This window comes from Jaculus jaculus, chromosome 2 (genome assembly GCF_020740685.1).
Source record: "Jaculus jaculus isolate mJacJac1 chromosome 2, mJacJac1.mat.Y.cur, whole genome shotgun sequence".
Taxonomy (NCBI): domain Eukaryota; kingdom Metazoa; phylum Chordata; class Mammalia; order Rodentia; family Dipodidae; genus Jaculus; species Jaculus jaculus.
In genome coordinates this window covers 46,936,689-46,960,384 of record NC_059103.1, presented here as the reverse complement: position 1 = coordinate 46,960,384, position 23,696 = coordinate 46,936,689, and the positions used below count along the sequence as shown (strand labels likewise).

The following is a 23,696-nucleotide window of genomic DNA, read 5'->3' as shown; positions in this document are numbered from 1 at the left end:
CTTGGTGTGTTACTCAAACAATTGAAGAGGTACACACAAACAGTGAAACAGCAAAACCTTTTATTTAGAGAGCCAGTACAGAATACGCTGCAGGGGCATCCTGCTTGAGTCTGGGTGCCTGGGAGGAGCCAGTTATTGTTTGATGCTTTCTTTCAGGGGGTTCAATAAGAGCAGGAGTAGGTTGCTAGGCACAGAGTACGAATGTCCTTTCTGTTTTAATTGATGATTTATGTAAGCCTTAATTTACCATGAAAGTACTTTCTTGTGATGCATCTGATTTTAATCATATGCATGTCCAATCATGCAGAGGGGTAAGATGATAAATAGATTTTTTTCCTCCTAAAAGTTCACTCAGAGGATGCAATTTGCCTTACTGTACATGTACCTGAAACTCACCCTGGCTGGACTGGCCCCCTGCCTCGTTTATGGTCCAGGGTATGTTTGAATAGGAACAAGGCATTGCTACAGCATTGTCAAGGAGGGGCTGATAATTTCACTGTTAGAAGTGTGGTGTACATGCAGCTAGATGCAGGTGAGAGTCCCAGGTTGCCAGCTACGTTATTAGGGAAAGGGTGTGTGAACAGCCCAAGCCAAGCAGAGTCCCAGGTTGCTAAGCTCTTCTTATGCTTGCCTGCTGCCGCATGATTAGTTTGTGGAGATGGAACAACTACAAACACTTTGAGAAATGCAGAGGTATAACTAAGGAGACGTGGATAAAACCGGCCTACACATTCAACTGCTATGGGTCTTCGGTTTCTAATTTTGCTTGCAAATTTAGACTTGGACCACTTCTTTCTCTTTCTGGTTTTTTTTTTTTTTTTTTTTTTTAGTTGAGTAATAGAATCCACTGTTGACTATTTTGTCTTTATGAAAGAACTGAGCAGAAAGTATAGATCCATATGCTTTTCCTCATTGTCTCCTGTACTTTTCCTTATTACTAACATGTTACATCAGTAGAGCAAAATCTTTACAACTTTTAAAATAAATATTGGTAAATTATTATTACAAAGCTGCTCATTTACATTAGAATCCACATTCTGTGCTACACAGTTGTTTAGGGTTTGACTAATGTTTAGTGACACCTATGCACCATCATAGTATCAGACACTATTAAAAGATCCAGGGCCTTGGACTGGAGATACGGCTTAGTGGTTAAGGCATTTTCCTTCAAAGCCAAAGGACCCAGGTTCAATTCCACAGGACCCAGATAAGCCAGATGCACAAGGTGGCTCATGTGTCTGGAGTTCATTTGCACTGGCTAGAGGCCCTGTCTTGTCCATTCTCTCTATCTCAAATAAATAAATAAATAAAAGTTAAAAAGTTTTCAGTACCTAAATAACCTCTGTGCAGTACCTACACATCTTTAATTCTCCCTTGATTCTCTCTCTCTTTTTTTTTTTAAATATTTATTTGAGAGCAATAGACAGAGAGAGAAAGAGCCAGACAGAGAGAGAGAATGGGCATGTCAGGGCCTCCAGCCACTGCAAATGAACTCCAGATGCGTGCGCTCCCTTGTGCATCTGGCTAATGTGGGTTCTGGGGAATCAAGCCTCCAACTGGGGTCCTTAGGCTTCACAGGCAAGCACTTAACCACTGAGCCAGCTCTCCAGCCCCATGATTCTCTTTCAAAAGATAAAATTCTGCTTATGACCAGCACTCTTTGATGCTTTATAGTCAGATTTTTATAAAAGAGAATGAGAGTTGAATATTATTCAATATAATAACTGACCAGGACAGCTTTTGCTAGTTTCACAGACTTCCTTCTGCCCCATCATTTCATTGTGCTAAAAATAACAGCAAAATTTTCTTTAATCCAAATAAAAAGATACTTTGGTAATTTAATTATTTACATCTATTTAATATATTTAACTCTGCTTAGAGGGTGCAAAGGTTTAGAACTGCTAGCAACTGGCTCAAAACAACATGCATTATATTGAATGTTAGGCAAAAGACTAAAGGGGTAAGAATCTTAATAAGTTGTGTGTGTGTGTGTGTGTGTGTGTGTGTGTGTGTGATGCATGCAGACATGTGTGCACATGTGTGTGCCATGGTGCACATGTGGATGTCAGAGGACATCTTCAGGTATTGGTCTTGTCTTTTATTTTTTCTTCGAGGAAGTATCTCCCTTTCACTGCTGTGTTGTCTGGGCTAGATGGTGTGTGATCTTCTGGGTGATTCAATTCTGTCTCCACCTTCCATAGTGCTATAGGAGCACAAGATTTATATATATGCATTTCCAAGTACAAGCTTCCTATGTGTACTGTGAATCCAAACTCAGGCACTCAGGCACTTGCACAACAAGTGCTTTATCTACTAAGCCATCTCCCCAGCCATTAATAAGTGATTTTTTAGGACATATTCCAAACTGACTGAAGTAAAACTGAGTGTAGTAGGTGACCTTGGTATAAACAGTAGCAATACAGGCGAAATATAAAAGTTTATTTAAAAGTAAAGGAGTTCCAAGAGTATGAAATAGGTTTGAGGTAGTACAACTGTTTAGTGAATGATGAGTCTTAAAGAATTAATGGCTATTATCTTTTTGCTCATAGCCAGTGTGCTTATAGCCTTTTAGCTGCCAACGTAGAAGGTCTCCAGGTTCTTGGACTTACATCTACACATTCTAGAAATCTGAGCTTGGGAGTAATGGGATTTGCCCACAGTCTAAGAAGACCCACTTGGGAAGTTCTAAAGACATCTGGGATGGGACACACATGGACATGAAACCCAAACCGGATGGCAGAACTTGGGTAAGTTGTTCACCTCCCTCAGATGTCACATAGAGGTGACATTCATATGCACAGGAGACCTCTGAAGTACAAGAAGGGCTGTGTTCATTTGCTTCATGCACTGTGTTCTCTTGTCACCATCACTCAGGACAAGAAGCCGGCAAACCCCTGGCACTTGGACGGACGCTTCCTCAGAGCAGCGAGCAGTGAGCAGTGAGCAGTGAGCAGTGAGCAGCTCTAGTGTTCATACCAGCCATTGCTTTTTTTTTTTTTTTTTTTTTAATACATGCTGAGAAAAGGTTCTATCACTGAACTTCATCCCCATCCCAGGAAGGTCTGTTAACCATAAAAAACTTATAACTCATTTCAATGTTCACTTTCCCTGGGATTGTACCATTTAGTAAGAATCAATCATGTTAATTAAGAGCAGAAAAGCCTGACTCTTAGGTTTCATTTCTAATATCTCATTGCTCCAACTGTTTCAGTACCATATTGAATAAGAGTGGAGAAAGTGGACAGCATTGACTTGTTCATGATTTTAGTGGAAATGCTTCAAGATTTTCATTTAGTACCAGGTGGGTCATAGGTTGGTTGTATATAGCCTTTCTGAGTGTTGATATATGTTCTTGATATTCCTAATTTCTTCAGGACTTTTATCATTAAAGGATATTTGATTTTGTCACAGCACCAATTGAGATGGTCATGTGATTACTGCTCTTAACACACACACACTCTCTCTCAATCTCTCTCTCTCTCTCTTTCTCTCTCTCTCTCTCTCTTTCTCTCTCTCTCTCTCTCTCTTTCTCTCTCTCTCTCTCTCTCTTTCTCTCTCTCTCTCTCTCTCTCTATATATATATATATATATATAAACATACTTGCCTTTCTGGAATAAGAACAATTTGGTAAAGATCAATAATCTTCTAGAAGTATTCATGTACTGTTTGCAAGTATTTTACTGAGGAGACTTTTATTTTATTATTTATTTATTTATTTGAGAGGGAGAATGTACATGACAGGGCTTCCAGCCACTGCAAATGAACTCCAGATGCATGCACCACCTTTTGTGTCTGGCTTATATGGGTCCTGGGGAATTGAACTGAGTTCTTTGGCTTTGCAGGCAAGTGTCTGAAGCACTAAGCCATCTCTCCAGTCCTGAGAAGATTTTTTTAACTTTTGTTCATTAGAAGATTGGACAGTAATTTTCCTTTCTTGTATCTTTGTCCAGATTTGTTATCAGAACAATACTGATTTCATAAAAGCAGTCTGGTAGCAACAATAGAAATAAATGAAAGGGATACAAATAGGAAGGGAAAAAAAATCAAAGTATCCTTATTTGTAAATGATATAATTTTATATATGAGACCCTTAAAACTGTATTAGAAAACGTCAAGCTGAAAATAAATTTCAGCAAAGTGCCAGGATACAAAACTAATGCACAGGAATATCTAGTTACCAACAGCAAACATGCTGAGAATGAAATCAGGGAAACAATCTCATTGACAATTTCCTTAAAAATATCTATGAGTAAACCTAACCAAGGAAGTGAATGATCTCTATAATGAAAATTTTAAAGCACTCAAGAAAGAAGTGGTAGAAGATATTAATATATGGAAAGAAAAAAATATATATGGAAAGATCTTCATCTTCATGGATTGTTATCAAAAACAATTTACAGATTTAATGTTATTATCAAAATTGAAATTCAATTCTTCACTGAAATAGAAGAAAGCAATGTTAAAATTCACTTGGGGCACAAAAGACTTTGGATAGTCAAAGAAATATCAACAAACAAACAAAATATAGCAGGAGGTATCACTATACTTGGTATAAAGGTTTAAAACCGATGTTTAGTATGAAATAAAACATGTAGTAGATCAACAAAAGATAGTGACATTAATCTGTACAGCTATAGCTACTTAACTTTTGACACACACACATACACAAATGCCCAAAGTACTCATTGGAGAAAAGACCATTTGTTAGAAACTGGAGATATAGCTGTAGAGATATGTTCTTCTCTCTCACCCAACACAAAGATCAACCACAATAGGTTGAATATCTTAAAATGAAACCTAAAACTCTTAAGCTGCTAGAGGAAAAAACACATAGGAACAAGCAATGGCTTTCTGGCTGCCCAGTAACTAAGGGTAACAATTGTTAAACAGGGCCTCAAGAACTTAAAAAAAAATACTTTTATACAGTAAAGGAAACAAATAGCCAAGTGAGGAGATAGCCTACATAATGAGAGAAAATCTTTGCAAAGTGTACATCTAACAGAGAATTAATACCTAGCATATACAAAGAACTCACAAAATGAAGCACCAAAGCAAATAGCCCAAACCAGAAAATGGGCCAAAGAACCAAATAGAATATTCTCAAAAGAAGAAATACAGATGGCCGATAAACATTTAAAAAAGTGTTCAATATCATTAGCCATCAAGAGAATGCAAATTAAATCTACCTTGAGATTTCATCTCTCCTCGGTCAGAACAGCTTATAATGCCAGTGGGGATGTGGGGAAAGAGGATTCACTCTTTGTAGGAATGTATGTAACACAGTGTATATATTTCTCATAAAGCTAAAAACAAAAAACAAAAAAAACAGTACATGACTCCTGGGCATATACCCAAGTAACTCTACATTCTCCTACAGAGATACCTTTTCATTAATGCTTATTAGTAAACTCTTCACAATAGCATGGAAATGGAACTAGCCCTGATGTCCAGAAACTGAGGAATGCATAATTAAAATGTGGTGCAATTAAATTTTTTTTTTAATTTTTAAATTTTTATTATTTATTTGAGAGCGACAGACACAGAGAGAAAGACAGATAGAGGGAGAGAGAGAGAATGGGAGCGCCAGGGCTTCCAGCCTCTGCAAACGAACTCCAGACGCGTGCTCCCCCTTGTGCATCTGGCTAACGTGGGTCCTGGGGAACCGAGCTTTGAACCGGGGTCCTTAGGCTTCACAGGCAAGCGCTTAATTGCTAAGCCATCTCTCGAGCCCTGGTGCAATTAAATTTTATTCAGTCATCAAGAAAAATGAAATGATGAAAATATCTGGAAACTAGAACTGGAAATTATTTTATTGTGTGAAATAACTCAGGTGCAGCAAGACAAACAGTATAGGTTCTCTCCCTAGCTTATAACCTTTCTATATGCATGTCATTGTGGACATGACAGTATGTGGACGCCAGGCAACTAGAAAGGTGTCCATGAAAAGTGAAAAATGAGGTTTCTAGGGATAATAAGGGTGGTAGATCTTAAACTATATAGAAGTCCAAGGAAGAATGCCACGTGTGGTAGAGTCAAAGCAGAATAGCCAGGCAGGGGCATGGGGCAAAGGAAGAGGTATGGGAGTATTAGCCAAAACTAAGTATGTGTACTAATATAGAATAAAAAATTTTAAATTGATTCATACTTTTCCTGGTAGAAAGAAATTAGCATAACTTCCCCACTGGGCTTGGTTTAGGATGGGGAGACTCATTAGAGTATTCATTTGACAGAGAAAGGGCAGTTGTTTCATCAGGCACATGAATAGTAATTTGTATATTTTCATTGGTAGTAGTATGTCCAAAACCAAGATGGCAGTTGTCAAGATTCTCACTCTGCCAACCAGCAATATGATGCACTTTCAAACAACAATTCATAATATGCACACATTTAAGCAAATGTAGAAAATAGAAGGACTCTGGAAACTGTGAAACACGATGGTAAGGGTGTTGGATGAAGTTTTCAGAAACAGAACTTGAAACTTAATGTATTACTAGCATTATATTGTCTGAGAGCTGGCAGCAATGCCAAGAATCCTGGTTGAATCATCTCTCTTATACAACTTTATACATTTTATCAATTTTATCATTAATAGTAATATTGCTTAATTAATTTTAGAGTTATTTACAAAGCAAATATCATTTTGCTACTTTGTAAGGCTAAATTATAATAAATAGCCAATTCTAGTCAATGGTATATTAATTAACATGCTTAGTAGAGGCATTGATTGATTTTTTTAATCAATTCATTTTATTGACAATGTTATACACATCTTATAATATATATCGATCATATTCTCCTACCATTTCCTCCTCTTGACCACCATCCCTATTCGCTTCCAGTGAATCCCTTCATCTTCCCAGCAAGTCCCTCTTCCCCTTTGATGTCTATTTTTTCCCCTTTGTGTGTGGGTGTGACCCATTGAGATTAATTATGATTGCCTGAACAGCATGGGAGGGGGATTATGATTGTTTCCCCAGAGTACATGGATCCTGACCACGAGTTCACCACTTCAGAAGAGACGTCACCTTAACATTGGCCAGAACATCTCAGCTCACTGTCCTCAGACCAGCTGCTACAACATGGATTAATGAACTCTGCATCAAAACTTGCGGTTCTATAGCCTCCTCAGTTTGGCCTTGTGAGACACACACCTGGACAAAAGTTAAAACCAAAGGAAATATTTGGTAGGAAGGCAAGATGAATGCTGCAGTCTGCTTCCTTCTTGCTGCACAGACACCTGACCAGAGGCAGCTTATGGGAAGAAGGGCTGACAAAACCCAGGGGAGTGCCAGCCATGGTGGAAGAAGCTGGCCCACAGCAGAGACACCACCAACAGTCAGGGCCTCAAAGCCACCAGAACTCAGACGGGAAGAGCTAGGGCTCCTAACTGCCCGACCACACCCCTTAGGGCTGAGCATAAGGTCTACCCCCAGGCACATCTTAGGGCTGGATTCCAAGATCCATCTCAGTGGCATACCTCTTCCCCAGTAGGGCCCTGCCCATCTAAGACTCAGTCAAACCTGAGTGAATGGGCCCACACATTTAAACCAGGACAATGAGTTTGGAGAATTCAAAATTGGATTTCTAAGCGGCTGTAGAAATGATGGCTAGCGATGATCATAACAAGGAGGCACCTGCAGATATTTGTAGTTCTCAGCGACTGTTAACAATGACCAGACACATTTGAGATGTGGGGTTCAGTTTCTCACTTCAATGCTTATGTGAAAGCATGTTATAGATGCAATTTTCTCTCCAGTATATCAAATGTCCTAGCAGAGTGGATTTTTTTGTTTTGTTTTGTTTTTCAAGGTTGGGTCTCACTCTAGCTCAGGTTGACTTGGAATTCACTATGTAGTCTCAGGGTGGCCTTGAACTCATGGCGATCCCCTACCTCTGCCTCCTGAATGCTGGCATTAAAGGTGTGTGCCACCATACCTAGCTTTTCTGAGAGGATTTTGTAGGGCCAAAAAAAAAAAAAATCAGTTTTTGTGATTATGTTAATGTCTCACATCAGCTTTGCCACTGATGTCAACAGTTCGCAGGTAAAAAGCTCCCTCCTGCATGCACAGGTCTTTGGCTTCAACATTGTCATACAGAAAACCTTCTTCAGGGAAGGAGGCCTTCTCTCATGAACGTAGCTATACATACTTGGCCAACCCTTCTCCCACTAGGAAGAAGTGGTGTCAGGACTATTTTTCTGTTTTCTATTTCTAATCCTGGCAGCAGAATTTTCCATTGGGACACTAATTTTATGTAGGGCTAGCAGTGTTAGGGAAGCTGGGAAATTGTTCCACAAAGCTCCAAACAGATACCCCAATTTGTTTACCACAAACAAACTCTTCTTAGCTACTGTGACTGCTATCACAGCAACAAGATGGAGGATTCATCTACCAACAAAGCGCCACCCAGGGCAAAGGTGAGTAGTTAGCAGAGAGCAGCACTGATAATTACATAGCAACCAGTTGCCAACTTAGAGTGCTGTTTCCAAATTGTGGGTCCATTTCCTGTGCAGAATGGAGAGTAGCATTTAATAGGCATCAGAAGCCCATGTCTGTATTTATCTGGAAGGTGGAATAAATAAACAGCTGGAAATTCTCTACAGACTAAGCTGTATGGTATAACCCCACTAGTTTCTTTTCTTTGCCTCAATACTGTAAAACAGCCTCATTAAAAAGAATAAAATTCAGTGCAATCTGAAAAAAAAATATCAGTTTTAGATTTTAAATACAAACATTAAAACAGAGACCCCAGGAAAAAAAAATGGAAATGAAAGTAAATGCATTATAATTCCCTGCTCAATTCATTGTTTAGGTGGGTTGAATTTATACCTGATAGATTTTGTCTGCTACTGATAAAACATCCATGTCCTATTTAGTTCCGAGTTACATTCTTTAAGTGCAAATGAATAGAAACATTTCAGAGAGCTAGGACAAAACACACACGAATATAAAAGATTCATTCACAAAACTTTGACTGGCCATGGACAGCAATGGCTACAACGAGTAAGGTGTACTAATCCCAGAGGTTGCTAACATTAGTAAAACAGTCTCCCCATTCTCAGAGCTATTTTTTAAATAAAAATAATACATGCAGAATAAATGTAAAACAAAGTTCTTAGGGAATTCTTCAATGACAGTATCACAGTTTTCTGGGTAATTTTGATGCCACTTAAAATGTGTTATATTCAACTATGTTGAGAAAGATGAGACTAATATTATCTACAGGTTGAGAATGTGATCTCAGAAGCAAAATCAAAAGAACAAAATAGCCTCAAAAGCTCAGTCAAATGTTTGCATCTTGATTATGCCTTTCCTCCATTGCTAGCTTCTTAGACAGAAGCATTAATGCAGGCATAAAGAAATGCATAGCAATTGCCCAGGCTGTGTCTGGTCCACATCATTAGCTTTCTTGGGCTTTGATAATACGTTGCTACTGTGGTGACTTAACAGAAATTTATAGTCAACTAGTTCTAGAGACTGTGAGTTAAAGTCAAGATGTTCATTAAGACTTTTTCTATGCCTACTCACATAACCTTCACAATGACTCAATGTACCAACAGCAAATTACTTTGGTGCTGATGTTTGTTTTTATTAATGTGACTTTGATAATGAGGACATTGAATTAGTCTGAAATATCGAAGGTTTCACAGTTCATAAATATAGCTTTGAGTTCATCCCAGGTTGGTTGAATTAAATGCCTGAGTTATTAAGTAACATAGGGTATCACTGAGTAGCAGAAATGGAGGAGGAGGAATTAAATAGGTGATAGGATATATGGTAGGGAAGTGGAATGATAACGGAGAGGAAGATAGAAAGAACACTCTCTATGCTATGATGGAAGGGAGAGTGACATGTTTAAGCAAGGCAAAGAACCAGCGCACAGGAAACATGGATATTAGAGCTGGGGCTAATATGAAGGAATAGGCAGGGTTTGTACACAGAGCTCTGGAAGATTCAGGCTGCAGTTTGTTCACTTTTAAGTGATGGTGTGTTTCAAGAAAATTATAAGAAAAACCTCCAAAGGAAAACATGGAGGGAAAACCTCAGTGAAGAGAGAATATTTCAGGGAGAATTTCGAAGCATGCGTGGAACTAGCTTAATGGGACCAGCAATGAGATAATGTGGAAGGTGACATGGAGAGAAACAGCAATAAAGAAAATTTTGTGCTGGGAGTGGAGGCACACGCTTTTAATCCCCATGAGTTTGAGGCCGCCTTGAAACTACATAGTGAATCCCAGGTCAGCCTGAGCTATAGTGAAACCTTACCTTGAAAAACAAAAAACAACAACAACAAAAACAAAATTGTGCTTTTTTTTTTTTTTTTCCTAAGTAGGGTTTCACTGTAGCCCAGGCTGACCTGGAATTCACTATATAGTCTCAGGGTGGCCTCAAACTCATGGTGATCTCCTACCTCTGCCTCCCAAAGAGTGCTGGAATTAAAGGCATGTGCTACTACGCCTGACAAAAGCTATTTTTTTTTAAATGTACGCATTTTTGTATAAACACATTTCTGTCTTTTGGACCCATATTTGTTTTACTTTCATTCTTTTGGACATATGTTTGTTTGTTGTTCACTTAGAATCATCTTTTTTCTTTTCTCTCTCCTCTCAATGTGAAGTTGAAATATCACTTTCATCTCTTTGCTTACCCAGTTACCCATTTCTCTCATTCATTCAGTAAAATCACTCTGGCAGTGCAGACTCCATTTAAAAATCCTTCCTGGTTTCTCATGATTTTCATTCCCTTAATCCCAAATCCCAGCTTTTTCAAGGTAACTATAATTGTTCCAAAGACCTTGAAGCTCTACTCTACCAGCCTCTCACTGAAAGGCTCCCTAAGGGCTACACCATCCAGAGACCCTAGCTTCCTTTCACTGGGTACGAGTGGTCACTATCACTCCTTTTTTTGAATGTGGGGATTTATTCAAACGTAGTTTTATCCAGTAGCATGAATGGCAGGCTCAGAGTAATTACGTACTTACTGAATGAATCTAAGGACAGTGAAAGTGATTGAGCCTGTTTACTAATAACCGTGGTCATGAGGGTATTCACCTTCATTAGGTTTGCATTGGAAAAGAAAGTCTGTAAGGCCTTGCCATGGAAAATTTCCTAGTGACATGACATAATTTTGGAGGTGACAGACTGGTAATCCTTCCTCCAGTGTTCATTGAATGTGGATGATGATCCACTCAGCCTAGAAATAGACAGTGATGCTTCAAGATGAGCTGAGCTGATGGGCCATTGTTTTTCTATCCTGTTGAGTCACAAATAGGTTATCATACAATTCTGACAGCTAATTTCTTAAACTCAATGATGCCGAGCTTCTACAAAGTAGCCTCAAACAGTCACTTTTAAACTTTTCTGCACATTAGAATTCCCAGAAGATTTTTTTTTTTAAAGGATAAAACAACAACAAAAAACTTCCTAGTATGTCTGAACTTAGTGAAATGAGAATGTGTAGTGATAGGACTCTTGTATTTGCATTTAAAGTTTCTTTTTTATTAAAATATGTTATTATTTTTTATTTATTTGAGAGAGGAGGGCAGCTAGATAGATATGTAGAGAGAATGGGCATGCCAGGGCCTCCAGCACTGCGAATGAACTCCAGAAGCATGTACCACCTGTGCATTGGCTGACATAGGTACTGGGGAATCAAACCTGGGTCCTTAGGCTTTGTAGGCAAGTGCCTTAACAGCTAAGCCGTCTCTTCAGCCCATTGTATTTGCATTTTAAAAACTCATTTCCCAGTGTGATCTGGTCGTGGAGAAGAGTCTGTTTAAGAAAGACTAGTTCACAGGGAAAGGAGGAGGAAGACCTTTAGAAATTCACAAAGGCAGTGATTGCATGCTTGCAAAGTACAGAGAGGGCTGGAGAGATGGCTTAGCGGTTAAGCGCTTGCCTGTGAAGCCTAAGGACCCCGGTTCGAGGCTCGGTTCCCCAGGTCCCACGTTAGCCAGATGCACAAGGGGGCGCATGCATCTGGAGTTCGTTTGCAGAGGCTGGAAGCCCTGGCGCGCCCATTCTCTCTCTCTCCCTCTATCTGTCTTTCTCTCTGTGTCTGTCTTTCTCAAACCAATAAATAAAAAAAAAATAAAAAAATGTTTAAAAAAAAAAAGAAAAGAAAAGTACAGAGAAAAAGATGGGCAACCAATCAGATCGAGCCAGGAAGAACATTATTTCAGCCATGCTTCTTGGCAGAGAGTAGTGAAGCAGAAGCCTCCTCTAAAAGGAAGCCAGGAGGCCCTGATGGAGAGAGATTGGTAGTCCTGGCATTAGTACACACTGTAAATGCATCTGTGGATTTTGGTGAGACCATTATTCTCTGGTGGATGGGTTAGCAGTGAGAGAAAAAATTCACTTTCTTACCCAATAGGGCTTGGAAGATAGTGGATGGGTACTATATCAAGAGGGAATTTATTGCTTATAACTAAACTACTCTGATCCCCTGAAAACAAGGGAAACCCACATGTCAGGAACCCTAAATTTAATGTGTCACAGTCCCATGGTGAAAGCCAGTTGTGGAGAGTAGAAGATGAGGCAGAAAGGAGCTACAAAGTACATACTGCAGGAGGCTCTGCTTAGGACTCTTGGTGGATGTGAGCAGAGCTCACCAATGAAGAGTAACAGTGGAGTTTGATCATCCAGACCCTAAGTCAGCAAATAGATCAGCGTCTGTCCTTCCCTGCTATACAACCCAAGTACTCTGAAGCGCATCCTTCCAGCCAAGTGATTGAGGCATAGCAGGCCTCCAGAGTGGGAAGACAGCTCCTCTACCTGTCTAGGCCTCAGGGCTGAGGTTGCTTCCCCCACAAACACACTAGGAACATGCCCCCACCCCTGCAAGAACATTAGCCACTCAGAAAGCACGGCCTGGGGAATCTCAGGAGTGTGGGAAACCTGTCTGTGCAACAGATTCAAGAGGTAAATAAACAGTAGCCAGCAGAGGGCTGAGGCATGCAAAGAAAGGGAGCTGCTGAAAGCAGCTATAGTAGGCAGTGAGTCCTTGCTCACTGCTGCTCAACACCCGCACAAGCTATGAAATGCTGAATCTAGAGGACTCAAAGTCGACTGATCCCGTGTTAGTGCCGGCAACTGCTGGTCTCCAATGTTCTAGTGCTCAGGAAGAACTTAACACAAAATTTCATGCTGCTTTTTCTAGTTCTTTCATTTTGTCCTTGTGCTCACTGTTTTTTCTTCATTCACTAAACTTTCAGTAGTGCTTTATTTCACCATATTTGATGTTTTTATTTTTTAATTCCCTCTCATACATTCATCTAACGTTGCAGAGTGTTTTCTTTTAGACAGTCTCTATTTTTCTTTCTTGCTTTTATTTATTTATTTATTTATTTATTTATTTATTTATTTATTTATTTATTTATTTGAGAGCGACAGACACAGAGAGAAAGACAGATAGAGGGAGAGAGAGAGAGAATGGGCGCGCCAGGGCTTCCAGCCTCTGCAAACGAACTCCAGACGCGTGCGCCCCCTTGTGCATCTGGCTAACGTGGGACCTGGGAAACCGAGCCTCGAACCAGGGTCCTTAGGCTTCACAGGCAAGCGCTTAACCGCTAAGCCATCTCTCCAGCCCTCTTGCTTTTTTTTTTTTTATTATATTCTTATTCCTTCTTTTCCTCCTTTTATTAACTCGACTATAATTTTAGTAGTATTTTGACTCAATTTGATTCTCTTCATTTCCATTACCCTTTCTTAGTGCTCCTCCCTCTCCCACTAGCTTCCTAACTAATTCCCTTACTACTTTCATTGCTTTTTGTGACCCATGAAGTTAAATTCGGGTTGCTTTCATTATTATGAGTGGAGAATTATTTAGCCATGGGCTTCTGGATAGGTTTATAGCACCAGACATAAATTTCTTGGGGAAAAAAAATACTTAAGACATCCCTACAGAATAGTTAATCCTACCAATCTTACCAGAAACCCATATAATCTTTTATCAAATCATGTTCTAGGCCAAAGAACAAATTTTAATAATTTCTTGAGTTTTAACTGGGTGTAGTGTAATAAAACTAGACATCAATGGCAAGAGCTATACAAGTACTTAGGGTTTGAACAATGCAGTCTTCAATGTTATCATTCAATAAATTATGGATAAAATTTAAAAATTGATATAATCAAATGATAATGAAAGCAGACTTTACATGAGTATTGGACTATAGATAAAATAGTTCTAAGAGGAAAGTTTATGGCTATGAATACTTACAGTAAAACTTAGAGATAGTTCACAAAAATAACCTCTTGATGCATCTCAAGGTCTTTAAAAACATAAACAAGATTTCAATTAACAAGATAAATTTAATTAAACAAGATAAACTAAAATGATGTAGATGGAAAGAACTAATAAAGATCAAGGAGAAATACATGGATTGGTGAGTAAAAGAATAATAAATGCAATCATTCAAAAAAGAAGTTATTCTTTGAAAAGAATAAACAATTTTAACCAACCCCAGAAAACTAAATAAAAGAAAGAGAGCACCTAAATTAAGCTTAGAGATAAAAATGGTGATGTTTGGACAGATACAGTTGAGATACAGAGGATCATTAAGGAATATTTTGAAAATTGGTATTCCCAAAAGGCAGAAAATGTAGAATAAATGAATACATTTCTAGACACATGTAACCTAACAGAAGTAAATCAAGAAGTTAAAAACAACTGAAACAAATCCTAACAAGTAACAAAATTGAAGCTGTAGTAAAAAGTTCATCCACAAAAGCCCAGAACTCAATATATTTACTGATGAAGTCTATCAAACCATTAAGAAAGAGCTAACATCAATCCTCTTCAAATTGTCTCACCAAACAGAAAGAAATTCAAACTACCAAACCCATTCTACAAAGCTGGCATTATACTGAGGCAAAAACCAGGTAAGTATATAACAAAAAGAGAAAACAATAGACAATTTCTTGGATGATTATAGAAATATGTAAAAAGTCTCAATAAAATAGAATTCAAAGCTGGAGAGATGACTCAGCAGTTAAGGCACTTGCTTGCAAAGCCCAAGGACTCAGGTTCAATTCCTTGGTACCCACATAAGCCAGATGCACAAGGTGGCACATGTGTCAGGAGTTTGTTTGCAGTGGTTGGAGGCCCTAGTGTGCCAATTCTCATTTTCTCTTTCTGTCTCTCTTCTATCTCTCTCTGCTTGCAAATCAATCACAAATAATATTTTAAAAAGAATTCAAAATTACATTAAGAAAATCGTATATCATGATGAAACTGTTTTCATCTCAGGAGTATAAGTTTGGTTTAACATGCACAAATAAAACAATGTAATATAGCACATAAATATACTTAAGGACAGATCATCCCAATAAATGAGGGAAAGGCCTTTGACAGAGTTCAATAACCCATCATGGTAAAAGATGTGAACGAATTACTAATAGAATGAGCATATCTTAGCATAATAGAAGCTATGCTTGATTAAACTGATAGCATACATTATACTAAGTGGCATATAATGAAAATACGTCCTTAAACAAAAATAAGTGCACCCAACATCTCTGCTCTTATTAATATGGTGCTTGAAGGCTTAGATAAAGTAGTAATAAAAGAGAAAGAAATGAAAGGGATACAAATAAGAAATCACATAATCACTATTTGCTGATGACAAGATCCTGTATGTGGTAGTTTGAATGTATGTCTCCCATAGACTCAGGCGTTTTACTAAAGCTTGTAACTTGTGTCTCCAGCCACATGGCTGGGGGAGGTTTCACTGGGGGTGAATTCTGGGGTTCAGCCCTAAGTTTTAGGGGCTAATCTGATTTCTAGCCAAAAGGTATGCATAGAGGTTTGAGCTCTGTCAGGGTTCCAGCTGCTTGCTGCAGGTTTTTGCTTGCTGTTTTTGGGTTTTATGGGTGGGTGGTCTCTGCATGGATGTATGGAAACAGTGTCTCTTGCCACTGATGGAACTTTTCCCTGTATCTGTGAGCTTGAAATAAATCCCTTCTTCCCATAATCTGTACCTGGTTTGGGTGTTCATCCCAGCAATGTGAAGCTGTCAACAGCACTATATTTAAAATAATTTAGGGGGCCTGGAGAAATGGCTTAGCAGTTAAGGCACTTGCCCACAAAGTCTAAAGACCCAAGTTCAATTTCCCAGTACTCAAGTAAGCCAGATGCACAGGCTGGTATATGCATTCAGATTTTATTTGCAGTGGCTGGAGGCCCTGCATGCCCATTCTTTCTCTCTCTGTCCCTCTCAAATAAATGAAGAAAAAAGTAAAGATTCTAGTGACTCTACCAGAAAACTTTCATCACTTATACATATACTTTCAGCAAAGTATCAGGATACAATACCACTAATGAACTTGCCAAGAAGAGTTAGGTAAAAATTCAATTCCCAACAGCTTCAAAATTACCTAAGAATAAATTTAACCTACAATGCAACATTAAGCCACAGAATAAAAAAAAAAAATCAAAGAACATACTAGAAGATGGAAAGATCTACCATGTTCATATATTGGAACAATTAAAATTGTAAAAATGACCATATGGATTATAGTATATAGTCTTTGTTACATTGAGATATGTTGCATCTACCTCTAGCCTCTTTAGGATTATTACTATGAAGGGATGTTGGACTTTGTCCAAAGTCATTTTTAAATCTATTGAGATGATTATGTGTCTTCTGACCTTAAGTCTAGTTATGTGTTATATTATATTGGTAGAGAAATCTACATAGTTAATGCAATCCCCGTCAATATTTCAATTATATCTTTTTTGTTTATTTTTATTCATTTGAGAGTGACACACAGAGAGGAGGAGGGGAAAGAGAGAGAATGGGCACGCCAGGGCCTCCAGCCACTGCAAGCGAACTCCAGATGTGTGTGCCCCCTTGTGCATCTGGCTAACGTGGGTCCTGGGGAATTGAGCCTCGAACCGGGGTCCTTAGGCTCCACAGGCAAGTGCTTAACTGCTAAGCCATCTCTCCAGCCCCTCAATTATATCTTTCACAGACTAGAAAAGAATAACCCTAAAGCTCATATGTAAGTGCAAAGGTAATCTTAATACCTGGGGATGTTCCATGGCTACAAACACTGTATGGTACGGACACAAAAATTGACGTATAGACTAATAGAATAGAAGGCCTGTAAGTCAACACACCTTGTTCCTGGGAGGGAGGTGGTGCCATGGCTTGAGAGTTCACAGGTTCTTTCTCTTCGCACAATGAACAACCAGAGTGCAGGAGCTACAGGAAAGCAAGCAGATTTTATTCAGGCAAAAGCAAAAGTAAGCAGACACTCCCTTCAGGATAGGGAGGGACCCCTGAGCAGGGTGGCTGCTGATCTCTCTTTGACTATGGTTTATATCTAGGATCATAACCACTTCTGCAGCCCACATCATCTATGTCTCTATAGGGTCTCACCTGCACATGCATTCTTAGTTACTAGTGGGTTGGATGCGCTGCTTCTGTCCACAAGCACAGAAGTGAACTTCTGGTTGGATCCTTGCACCTTGGGCTCTGAGCACAGAAACACTGGCTCAAATAGTGGTCTTGACTGTGGACCCTGAGCATAGGGAGCACACTACAGAGACATTTACTTGTTAGTAGTCTTGGGTGTCGGCTATTAGGGAGGGATAGAATCTTCTCTCTGCTTCTAAGAACAAGACACTCACTGTGCTCTCCCCTTTGCTCAAATTTCTCCCCTCACTGCTTCTCACCCTTATCTCTCTTCCTCAAAGTAACTGTAACAACCCGATTTTTTGATAAATCTGTCAAAAATACTCATAGGAAAGAACGACATACTTTACAAGAAATGATACTGGGTAAAATCATCCACATGCCAAAGGCTTTCATCCTAAATAGAAATCAATCCAAAGTGGACCAAAGACCTTAGTGAAAGACTTGAAGCTTTGAAATTGCTAGGGGAAAATATAGAGCAAACACTTCAAGGTATAAACATAGGCAAAGACTTTCTGAAAATGCATCTAATAACACAGGAAATAATCTCATGTATTGACAAATGTTATCACATGCAATTTTAAAATTTCTGTACAGTGAAGGAAATAATTACTCAAGTGAAAAAGATAGCTTTGAGAGAGAGGAAAAGATTTTGCAATTATGCATGACATAGATGGTTAATGTAAAATATATAAATATTTGTAAAAATCAAACAGCAGGGCTGGAGAGATTGCTTAGTGGTTAAACGCTTGCCTGTGAAGCCTATGGACCCCGGTTCGAGGCTCAACTCCCTTGGACCCATGTTAGCCAGATGCACAAGGGGTTGTATGCGTCTGGAGTTTGTTTGCAGCAGCTGGAGGCCCTAGCACGTCTATTCTCTCTCTCTCTCTCTGCTTCTTTCTCTCTCTGTCTGTTTCTCTCAAATAAATAAATAAACAAAAAAATTAAAAAATAAAATAAAAAATAACTTTAAACAATGAAAAAATCAAACAGCAAACTTCTAGTCAATAAGTCAGCTAACTAACAAAATAAAAATTTCTCAAAAGAAGAAAAACAAAAGAATCTGAATATTCAAAATTATCTTGAGCAAAAAGAATACTAATGAAAGTGTCACCATACCTAATTTCAAGTTATACTACAGAACTATAGTAATAAAAACAGTGTGGTACTGGCTGCAAAAAAAGATGTGTAGGGCTGGAGATATGGCTTAGTGGTTAAGCACTTGCCTGTGAAGCCTAAGGACACTGGTTCTAGGCTCTATTACCCAGGACCCACGCTAGCCAGATGCACACGGAGGCACATCCATCTGGAGTTCGTTTGTAGTGGCTGGAGGCCCTGGCATGCCCATTCTCTCTCTATCTGCCTCATTCTCTCTCTCTGCCACTATCAAATAAATAAATAAATAAATAAATGAATGAACAAAAATATTTTTTTTAAAAAAGATGTGTAGATCAGTGGAATAGAATAGAGAATCCAGGTATAAGTCTATGTAAGTATAGCCACTTGATTTTTGGCAAGGAAGCTAAAAAAAACATACTTTAGAGAAAAGACAGCACCTTCAACAAATGGTGCTAGGAAAGTGATTATTTGAATGTAAAAGAATGAACCTAGATCTTATCTCACCCTCAAAATCAACCTCAAATGTATTAAGGATTGAAATGTAAGCCTTGAGGCTGAAATGGCTAGAGGAAAAAATGGGGCTTACACTTTAAGATATAGGACTTTCTAAATAGATCCCCAGTTGCCCAGAAAATAAGGAAATGGATCAACAAATGGGACTTCATGAAACTGAAGAGCTATTGTACAGGAAAAGACATTGTCAACAAAATCAAGAGGCATCATAAAAAATGAGAGAAGGGCTGGAGAGATGGCTTAGTGGTTAAGTGCTTGCCTGGGAAGCCTAAGGACCCTGGTTTGAGGCTCGATTTCCTAGGACCCAAGTAAGCCCGATGCACAAGGGGGCTCATGCATCTGGAGTTCGTTTGCAGTGGCTGGAAGCCCTGGCATACCCATTCTTTCTCAATCTATCTGCCTCTTTCTCTCTCTGTCACTCTCAAATAAATAAATAAAAATAAAAATAAATAGAGGGGGGGGGGAGAGACTCTTCCCCAGCTATGTATATGTAAAGGAATTAATATAAGAATATACAAAAATCTCAAAATACTAAATGTCAAGGCCACAAACACCCCCATGAGACAGCAAGCTATAGCACTTAACCAAAGGTTCTTAAAAGAAGAAATATAAACTGTCAATAAATAGCTTTAAAAGTATTCAACAGGGCTGGAGAGATGGCTTAGCGGTTGAGCGCTTGCCTGTGAAGCCGAAGGACCTCGGTTCGAGGCTCGGTTCCCCAGGTCCCACGTTAGCCAGATGCACAAGAGGATGCACGCGTCTGGAGTTCGTTTGCAGAGGCTGGAAGCCCTGGCGCGCCCATTCTCTCTCTCTCCCTCTATCTGTCTTTCTCTCTGTGTCTGTCGCTTTCAAATAAATAAATAAAAAAAAAATTAAAAAAAAAGTTTTCAACATTCTTAGCCACCAGAGAAGTAAAAATTAAAACTACTTTGAGATTCCATCTCATGCCAGTCAGAATGAAAATTGTCATCCATGCCAAATAAAAAATGGGAACCCTTCTTCACTGCTGGCGAGTGTAAGCCTGTACAGCCACTAGGGAACCAGGGTGGCAGTTCAGCACAAAGCTGAAAGGAGGTCTGCTGTGTGGCCCAGCTATACCATTTCTGGGCTTATACCCAAAGAACTCTGTAGCCTACTATCAGGATACCTTCACGTCCACTTTCATTGCTTCTCTATTCACAATGGCTAGGAAATGGAATTAACCCAGATGCCCATCAGCTGATGAATGGATAATAAAAATGTACATATATACAATGAAATTTTATTCAACTATAAGAAAAAATAAGATTGGGAAATATGCAGGAAAAATGGATGGAATTGTTTTAAAAAAATTCCATGGAGTGAGGTAACTCAGGCCCAAAATAACAAATGCCTCATCTTCTCTTTCTCTTTTGCAGGTCCAAGCTTCAGATCTCTAGACCTGGCACTGGACTGGGAGTGTCTACAGACACCATGAAGTTAGCAAAGGACTAGGAGCAGGGGAGAAAAGGCCTTTGGGCAAGAAGTTGTTGTAATACAAGTGTTGAAGGAAGTTAGCAATAAATGCTAGAGAAGGGAAGAGTTTGCCTTCTATCTTTGTCTGCCTAAGTCTAGATGCACCAAGGAAGAAAAACACTAGCTCGGATCTCCTTACCTGAGTTTTTAAAAATTTATTTATTTTTATTTTTATTTATTGAAGTAGGGTCTTGTTCTAACCCAGGCTGACCTGGAGATCACTCTGTAGTCTCAGGATGGCCTCAAATTCACAGTGATTCTCCTATCTCAGCTTCCTCAATAAGTGCTGGGATTAAAGGCATGCTCCAAACATGTCTGGCCTTACCTGAGTTTTCATGAAGAAAACTTACAGGCAGAAAGAAAGACTGAAATCTGTCAATACTCCTGGACAGACTTTTGTCACATGTTACTTTCCAACTTGAATTGGTTCTATTATTCTTTTGTGAGTGTGTGAATGAGTGCACACATGTAGTTGGAGGCCAGAAAACCACCTCAGATGTCATTTCTAAGGTTCTATTCACCTTTTTGGAGACAAGGTCTCTCATTGGCTTGAAACTCCCCAATATGTCTAGACTGGTTGGCCAAAGAGCCCCAGGGATCTGCCTGCTAGTTGACCTCCCCAGAATTGGGATTACAAGTGTGAACCTCCACACCTGGTGTTTTTATATGGTTCTGGTGTTGTAACTCAGGTCTTTACACTTGTGAGGCCAGAACTGTACCAACTAAGTTATTTCTTGCACCCTCTCTTTGTTGTTTAAGAAAAAGTCATTTACAACTCATTGTTCTGTGCACTCAAAAGACTTTACCATATGCTAGTACATCTTTCCTGAATGCTATTAAAGTCCCCTGTAAATCACTTATTACTATCTTTCCCTAAGAATTGTCCAAGTTTCTTCCTTATAGAAAAAAGGAGTATGTAGCCTTTCTAAATTATGCTGGGCTAATGATAAGCCACACTATGTGATTTCCTCCATGTGTGTAACAACTTTTTTACTTCAATTAATTTATCTGTGTCATTTTATTCTAGTGGACCTTCAGAAATGACTTCAGTTTTGCCAAGAATAGAATTCCATGAGCTTTCCATTACTACAATTAAATACCTGAGACAATCAACTTAAAATGCAGAAAGGAGAGAGACAGAAAGAGAGAGAAAGAGAAATGGGGGGTGCTCAGTTGTAAAGTACTTGCCTCCCAAGCATGAGAACCTGGGTTTGATCCCTGGGGCCCATGTAAAAATGCTGGGTTTGATGGTGTGTACCCATATTCCAGCAGTGGAAGCAGGATAAGCCCTGAAGCTTGCTGGCCAGCAAGGCTAGCCTAATTGGTGAGTTCTAGGCCAGTGAGAGGCTGACTCTGTCTCACAAAAGTGGCAGATGTGTTCCTGAGGATGATACTTGAGGTTGTCCTCTGGCTTCCACACACACACATGCACACATGTGCATGCATACCTGCACATACATGGGCATGCAGACACATTAAAAAGGGAAGAAAGATTTGTTCTGCCTCATCATTTCAGAGGTGTCTGTCCACTTTCACTTGTCCCATTGCTTTTCAGCCTGTTGTGACATCTTTGTAGGGACATGTGATAGAGTGAAGCTATTCATTTTCTAGCAGCAAGCAGGAAGCAAGCAGAAGATGAAGGAGCTATAGCCCCTATATTGCTTTCAAAGTGTCACTTCTGATTACATAACTCTCTTGCACTGGGCTCCACATCACAATAGTACTATAGGCTAGAAACAAGGCTCATAACACACTGGCTTTTGGAGGACATTCTAGTTCCAAACTAAAGCAGGTTCTATCAAAAGCAAATTCCTTCTTTCCACATTGGTTAGAACTTCATTAAACCCCATGGAAACTCAGTGGACAAAGAGTCATAAATATCACCGATGTAATAGTGGCACATAGATTATGGGGGGTAATCAATTGCTCACTGATTGGATATGAGGTCCCCTCAATGAGAGGAAACTCATGCCTGTGCTTAAAATCAGGTCAGAGACCTGTGGCTTGTAGGGTCATAGACCCTAGAGGGAAGCTTCTATTGCTATTCGGCTAAAATAAGAGGTTATGCCCATCAAAAAGTCTTCTCAATGTCTATGGTTGTCTCTTTGATCCATGCTACTTTCACCCCTGGCTAGTGAAGCAGCAAGTACCAGGGAGACCCAAGACCCATCAGAATGAGAAGAAAAGAAAAATGACTGTCTAGCATGAGACAAGTCATCTCTATCACATCTTCCAGGGCTCAAGAACATTAAAAAAGGAGTAGATTAAACATTCCAGAGGAAGTGGTTCCTGCAGCTGGCCTCAGAACCACCTTCAGAGAGATGTCAGTAGATACTGAGGAGACTCAAATCTCATCAAAGCAGAAAATCAGAGGCCGCTGAGAGCCTAACACTGAGGTGACTTATACCCTCCAAGACTAAGAGAACAGTGCAGAAGGGAGCAGTGCAGAAGAGGGGTGGAAAGAATGTAAGAGCCACAGGGTGGGAAGGTCCCCTCCCCCTGCATAGAGACTGTTGTATTTGTGACCCCACAGTGATTACCATAACCCCCTGAGGAGGATCCTCAGTAGAATCGGGTAGAGGCAACATGTATATAACCTAATTGGAATAATTCCAATTTGTAATATATTAACATGCTAAAGTTCTAAATAAAAATTCTTTCCTTTATGTGTCTTGACAGTCAGCAGTCTGGAACCAAGAGAAAAAACACAAGCCCAGCTCAAGGCACACAAGATAACTGAATTACAACTGAAGAAATGAAATGTTGAGGGTATATTTTTCCAAGGTAAATTCTTGTTTTATTTTTCAGCCTTGGTCTTTCAAACAAAATTTCAGTCTTTTGGGGTTAGAGTTCATTTACTTTTTGACAGAACAGTCCTTCTTGTTTTTAATAAAAAGGCCACAGCATGCTTCTTTAATGTCAAAGGCTGTTACAAAACAGTATTTGATGAATCAAATGTGAGGGAACAAGAAACACATGGACGAAGTTTCCATCAACTTCCACATGGCTCTAATAACTATGAAAAAAAAAAATGCTTGACAATGAAAGGATGGTTTGCATTTTGGGGAGTTGAATTTTTTTGAGTGTTTAAAGCTACTTATTATGAATTTGAAAAGTGGCTGAAAATATTCATCCTTAACAAAAATAGCCCCAA

The 23,696-nt window shown here is 39.2% G+C and overlaps 1 pseudogene; it reads left to right on the top strand.

Moving 5' to 3' along the window:
• The first annotated feature begins 17,181 nt into the window (after positions 1-17,181).
• The window catches only part of LOC101614389, a 47,428-nt pseudogene continuing 40,913 nt past the window's right edge, over positions 17,182-23,696 (top strand).